We start from the raw sequence: 7,506 nt of genomic DNA, 5'->3' as shown, positions 1-7,506 counted from the left end.
AAGTCTGCTGTCAGAGACCTCTCCAAGATACTGAGGAGCAATGATGTCAGTCTGGAGACTAAGGTGCACCTGATCAGGCCATGATCTTTGCCATTACTTGCAATGCTTCAGGGAGCTGGACAATGACTAGGGATGATAGAAAGAGAATTGATACCTTTGATCTGTGGTGCTGGAGAAGGATATTGAATTTATCATGAACTGCTAAGAGAAAAAATAAGTCCATCCTGGAGAGGCTGAAGCCAGGTTGCTCTTTGGAAGCAAGGATTCTGACGCTTCATCTGACATACTTTGGATATATTGCAAGGAGGGACCAGTCTTTGGAGAGGGACATCATGCTTGGGAGGGTGGAGGAACAATGCAGGAGAGGAAGACCCTCAATGAGACAGATTGATTCCATTATTGGGGAAATGGGGGTAGGCATGTCGGAGACAATGAGACTGACAAGGGATAGAGTAGTGTTTAGGGCTGTGTTGTACATAAGGTCCCTATGAGTCGCAAACAACTCGATGGCACGTAACAACAACAACAACAGATTTCTATAAATTGTAATCAGCTTGATAGCAACAAGTTTAATGCAGCAATAAGGCAAACAAAAGCAAGGGACATTGTTGTTTCTGAGATTCCTTCACTCTAATGGTGATTTGTTAGAGTAGTAAAAACATGTCTCCTCATTCTATGATAGAGTTCTGGTGTTCTGTCCTGAAAACATGTCTCCTCATTCTATGATAGAGTTCTGGTGTTCTATCCTGAGAAGCTGGGCTGCAATGCCAAAGGTGTGCAGTTTAATTCCACAAGCTGCAACACAGAGATGGATGGACAATCTTTTTTCATGCAATTTACTGCCTCTGAAAACCTGATGGAGGGTCAGCTATGAGTTGATTCAGACTTGAGGGCACATAACACAGTTCTTCTATGAAAAATGCTGTTTCTCTTTTATCTCCCTTTGCATACATTTGCTTGCTGGCCTATACTTTACATTCTCAGAATTTCTCAAAAAGAAAGCAAAATGCATCTCCTACCTTCAGAAATACCCTTGCCACACACCCTGCTAATTTCCTTCTTTCAGGAGCTCACTTATATAGCAAAAGCCTACTTGGATGGCAGCTACGATTAAGTATACACAACATTTCAGAAATTCAATTCAGCCTCCATATCCCTCTTCTGTGTATATTTCTTCTATATGTGGGCCTATTATCCGTTAATAGAGATTTAAGGATATTATAGCTACATGGATGCTGGATTTGAAAGGAAATAGTAATGGAACTCTGTCATCATATATCTCACCACCACCAGAACACATCGATTTGCAGCCTGGAGGTCATCAACCAAACAAACAACACAAGCCTAAACTCCAGAGAAAAGAGGAAAACAGAATGGACTGCCTCAGGCTTCCTGCGTCCTGGGATATATGTTTACCTTTGTTTAAAGTCAGCATGCAGCAGTTTGGAAAACCTTAGCTGTATATCCTAACTCTTTTTTAAGACATCACATCACAGCTGCAACAGAACTGAGTAAGGGTCCAAGCACCTGAAAAGGAAGTCAACTTATTTCTATGCCTGTAAAAAAAAAAAAAAACCAAACAAACAAAACAAACCAACCAACCCATCTTCTCAGATTTTGTGTTAATTTGGCATATAGGTTAAAAGGACAGATTTTAAATTTGGTGTTTTCTGTACGGTAGGAAAAAGGAATACATTTACTGCTGATCTGATGGCACTCACCTAAGATTTTAAAAACACAAAGTCATTGTCATTAACTCAGATCTAACCCAACAGTGTGTTTTCAGAGACTGTAAATTGCATGAGAGGAGATTGTCCAGAAAGCTATGGTCTTTGGATTAGCAGGACAACTCCCTAGGTCACCAGAGTTCCCGATACTTTTGAGTCTCTCTCAGAAAAACCCTTTGCTGTGGAATCGTGAAAGATTCATAGGCGACCTTCCAGTAGGTTTTCAGAGGCTTTCTTTCCCACAAGAGGAAACTGCCCATCTTTTTCTGTAGAGTGGTTGCATTTGAACCATCTGTGTTTGGGTGACAACACAACTTCTTACCCTTTAGGTCAGCAGAGCTCCTACACTATAGAATGTTGTGTTATGTTTTCATACCAAGTCTCCAAATACAAAATTATTTGCCTGAGGTTCTTTTAATGTAGAAAACATTCTCTATTTTACTGTTAGATATAACTTTTATGAGTAAATATTGCCAAGATTATTATTTTTTTCTTGAATGCAAATGATGACTATCTACTCACCAATTAAAAAACAGCTGGAAAGAGGAACAAGAACACAAAAAATAATCGATATCTTCAAACTGGGTGTTGCGAATGAGAAGAAAAGGAAGATGTGGCACAACCATAAACTTCTTTTTTCATAAATTTTTGCCTTAAGAAAGAATTGATCAGACTCTTTGTTATATTGAAAGCTTCAAGATTTTATTACATAGTATAAGCACCTTCCTGTCATGCTACTGTTCATCAAAAGCCCCACAATGGCTCTAAGTGGCAGTCTTTAATACCAGCTTTTGAAAAACTGCCCTAAGAACTACTGTTTCTAAATCTCAGGAAGTCTATTGGAAGATGCCAAGACAGAATCCTAATGCAAATGCCTGCTGTGGTACTACAAGAAAAAAGCAGGGGAAAGTGGCTCAGTACCTTCGCCCCAGGTAGTAGAAACACTCTGAACCACGTACTGAGTCCTGAGCCCCAACGTCTTTCATGGACAAAAGCAGATAACCAAGTTCTATGACGTCTAAGATAAAGCATATTGGTTTTCCTTAAATAAATGTGCAGAACTCTTCTAATTAGATTAAGTTTAGTGGGGGAGGTTTTAGTCTTTTGTCCTAAGACTTATAAAAAGCCAACCCTGATGAAATCAGGGCCAACCCAACTGGAAGTAATTCTAATAGGTAACAGAATTGCTCCAAAATAGAGAGAGCTAATTAGATTCCTTGCTAGGTAGAAGCAGTGTGCCTAGATGCATTCAGAAATCCAGCTGATCAGAAACAATGAGGCAAAAGCATATAACAGTGAATGAGCATGAAGTGTTGGCATTGCAAAAACTCAAACTGCAGCATCATTGTTAAGCATCACACTTTCCCAAAATAGGCCTCAGACTGTCAAGATCAGGGTCTAAATTACCGGAGGTTAATAAAAATTCAAGACACTACAGAAACTCAGGAATTAGAATTAGCAGCATCTGGCTACATGTGCCAAGGTGATTAGCACTCTGAAGACTTAAGTGCTTGTCATATATACACTTTACAGGTTTGTAACTTCAAGGAGATGGCGGGAATCTTCAAACCCATGGTGTAGTGTTAAGAAAAGCAATGTGTGTGATTCATAGCTACAAAAATTTTCCTTTATAGTTGAAAGCATTAAATAAAAAACTTATTATCACTTCTACAAATTGATCATATCTCACTACCATTTAGGCATCAAAAAGTACCAATAGTCCAGAATTCTCTGACTGAAGAAATGAGGTTTGTTAAGGGAGAGAATGTGCTGGAACTGAGATGGAAGACTACTGGTATCAGTTAGATATTGCTTTAGAAAACACCTTTTGATCAATTTAGGTTGGACTAATCAATCATTTTTGGTCTGAAATATAACTTCGGGGTTGATGCACATGATTAACTTGCTGATAATTAAAAGGTTGGCAGTTTGAGTCCACTTTGAGGCACCTTGGAAAGAAAGGCCTGTTCATCGACTCCTGAGGAATTAGCTCCCGAAATCTCTTTGAAGCACAGTTTGTTCTATTCTGACACGATATGGGGTGACCACAAATCCCAGCTCTGCAACAAGCATTGGTTAATCTGAAACACACACTTCCACTCCATACTTCTTCAATCTATATGTGGAACAGATCATTCAGGAGGCTGGACTTCAGAAGGAAGAATGTGACATCAGCACTGGAGGAAGACGTCTCAATAATCTATGTTATAAGGAGCTCTGGTGGCCTAGTGGAAAGAAGCTGCGCAGTAATCCCTAAAGTGCGCTGTTCAAATCCACCAGATGCTCCACCGGAGAAGGAGGAGCAATCTCCTCCTGTACCAGTCAGATCCAATTTGACGGTACACAACAATAAAAATTAAATAAATAAATAAATAACCTGTTATGCAGGTGACAACCTTGCCTGCTGAAACTGAAGCATTTGCTGCAGAAAGTCTAGAACTGCAGTATCCAATATGGACTGAAAGGAAATCAAAAGATTAATTACATTAGGAAACTCTGCTGTCAGAGATCTCTCCAGAATGTTGAAGAGCAAGGATGACAGTCTAGAGAATGAGGTGTGCCTGATTCAGGCCATCATCTTTGCAACTACTTGTTATGTATCAGAGTGCTAGACAATGAATAAGGATAACAGAAAAAAAATCAATGCCTTTGAGTTTGTGGTTCTGGAGAAGAGTTTTGAACATACCATGGACTGCCAAGAGAACAAACAGGTCTCTCCTGGGGAGGGTGAAATCAAGATGCTTCTTAGAGTCAAGATTTTGAAGCTTGGTCTCAAATACTTTGGGCATGTTGCCTAGAGGCACCAGTCATTGGAGAAGGACATCATGCTTGGAAGGGTGGAAAGATGGTGGAGGAAGATGAGATGGATTGACACAGTGACTGGCATAATGGGGGCAGGTGTGTTAAAAACAGTGAGATTGGCTCAGGATAGGGCAGGTTTCTAAGCTATTGGATATAGGGTTGCTATGAATGGCAAGCAACTTGATAACACATAACAACAACAACCCCTCAAATTATTATTCAATCTATTTTCATATTTTGCCTTTACAGATGGTGGCTTAAGTGCTTGTCGTTGCTTTAGTATAAAAATCAAGGATGAATTTAAACAATAAATGAAGCAGGCTAATGTTACTTAATTGAGTCTGCTTTGTTAAATCTTCCTGAAGATTGACTTTAACCTCCATTCAAAGACAATCTTGAGGATGCGCTGAAAAACCTTGATATTATATTTTCAATCCAAAAAAAGGCTATAAACTTTTTTCTAGAATTTTTTATAAAAACGGAATTTTATATAGAATTTTTCAAAAAGAGTCATAAACATTTCTTGAACAGACATTAACATGTATATGTTCTAGTGTAGATTACAAAGAAGTTTAGGTTGAACCTGGAAATTTGTTCACATTGGGATGTATGGATTACACAAAAATGAGGAGCTATTGATTTCAGATTTTTGTTGTTGTGTGCCGTCCAGTCACTTGCAACTTTAGTGACCCTAAGCACAACTGCCCTATACCCTGTTCTATTCTGTGCCAATCTTACTGTCTCCAACACACCTACCCCCACTATCCCAGTCACTGAATCAATCCATCTCATCGAGGGTCTTTCTCTCTTGTGCTGTCCCTCCACCATCCCAAGCATGACGTCCTTCTCCAAGAAATGGTCCCTTCTTGCAACATGTCCAAAGTATGTCAGACAAAGCTTCAGAATCCTTGCCTCCAAGGAGCAGCCTGGCCTCATCTACTCTAGGACAGACCTGTTTGTTCTCCTTGCAGTCCAACACTCTTCTCCAGCACGGCAGCTCAAAGGCATCAATTCTCTTCCTATCGTCACTAGTCATTGTCCAGCTTTCTGACACATAGCAACTAATCTGAATTCATAGCCTGAATCAAGTGCACCTTACTCTCCAGACTGACATCTATTATTTTATTTAGGTTTCCCTAAAATAAAGATCAAAATGAATGTAAAATCATTTGAAAAATTACTCATACACAAATTTACCAACAAATGTCTTCAAATTTAACACTCTAAACCCATAGACAGAATACATGATATCCATAAAATAATTAATTCAACATTTCTTCCTTTCAAACATGTATTCTTTCTCTCCTATGGCAAACCAATATTTATTTGACAGACACAGTTCTGCAGTGAATCAGCTCCTCGTTTTGAGTTTGATAGCAATAACTTATGGCTGGGCAACAAAATCGCTTGAAGAAAGAAAACATTTCTCAACTTTTCTGTCTTTGGCAAATCCTTATCTTGGGTCATTTCTCTCGAAGTGGAAGCAGAGAGGGAGATTCTGGTTTGAGAGATTTATTTGCTGAAGCAAGCAGGTCAGGGAAGGGGGTGGAATCCATAAGAAGGTATGAGTTCATCTTGAAACTAGCTTCTATCTGACACGTTAGGGAGCTTTGTGCACCAGCTGCACTATAGCTGACCTCACCTTGAAACAGGAAAGGGGTCAAAATCTGAAGAGAAGAGTAAGAAGAGAGCTTAGCTTCCCATTTGGCCAAGGATAATTTAAGGTAATTATGAGACTTTTTTTTTCCCTTGTTGTGTATGTTTGAATCAGATCCTACTGGCACTGGAGGAAATTGCCCCTCCTTCTCCAACGGAGTATTTGGCAGATTCAAATCATGCAGTTTTGGGATTGCAGCACAGCTTCTTGCCACTAGGCCACTAGAACTCCCTGGCTATGAGATTTTTAATTGTGGTGTCTAGTAGAGATTGTGATGATGGTGCAGGATGAGACAGGGTTCCTATCTGACATTCTTTGGGTCACCATGATTCCTAGTTGATTTGATGACACCTAATGACAAACACAAGGGATACTGTGAACCAGTTTTCACTTCAGCTAGGAGATGTATATGTATGATGTATGTGGGGTGGGGTCCCAACAGAATCCGTAAAGCCCTCGATAATATCAAGATCATAATGGTCTAACTTCAAATACTTTATCCTTATTTGAATATGTGAAATTTCAAATAGGCATTAAGATATGCAGATTTTGAGACAATTAATATATGAATAGGCACAATTAAAAATTATGCGGGGATGCAACCATTTGGAATGAAGCTCCTTTCTTGCATTTCTTCTCTCCAATGTTATGAAACCAAAAGAAAAAGTAAAGAGCATTTTAAAATACACTTTTGTCCCATTCTCATATACTGCAGATGAGAGTGTAAATCTGTCGTGTCAATGTCCTGGATGGTGGTATCTATGAAAGATTTTAAAAATATTTATGTCTTTTAACACAGGAAGTCTATTTCTAATGCCTTTTCTTAAGAAACAAGTAGATGACTGTGTCAAGATTCTCTCTACTAGATCATTTGTCCAAGGCAAAGTAGGCAAAAACAAATTATAAACGTATGTCTATCAATAAGAGATTACCCTAAAAAAATTCAAACTAATTGCCATCAAGTCACGACCAACTCACCCAGCTGACTAATAAGTTTTCAGAGGCTGAAATCACATGGTCTAGGTCTTTGTTCCATAGGAGTACAAGTAAGTGTTCTGAACAGAAGGTCAAGGACTGCAGCCTTAAATATGGAATGAAGCTCAACATCAAGAAATCAGAGATCCTCACCACTGGTCAATTGGAAGCATTATGATAGATGGTGAAGGGATTGAAATTATTAAGTGCTTTAGTTATAATAATCAACACTCGTGCTTGTTAGCCATCTGAATGTTGTCTTCGGTGAAGTGCCTGTTCATATCCTGTGCCCATTTTTCTATTGGTTTCTTTACCTTTATCTTGTTGTGGTGCTCAAGTATTTCA

Source organism: Elephantulus edwardii, unplaced genomic scaffold (genome assembly GCF_000299155.1).
Source record: "Elephantulus edwardii isolate Elephantulus edwardi_28Jun2011 unplaced genomic scaffold, EleEdw1.0 scaffold00085, whole genome shotgun sequence".
Lineage (NCBI taxonomy): Eukaryota > Metazoa > Chordata > Mammalia > Macroscelidea > Macroscelididae > Elephantulus > Elephantulus edwardii.
The sequence above is the reverse complement of the archived record's forward strand: the minus strand, read 5'-3'. Positions refer to the sequence as shown.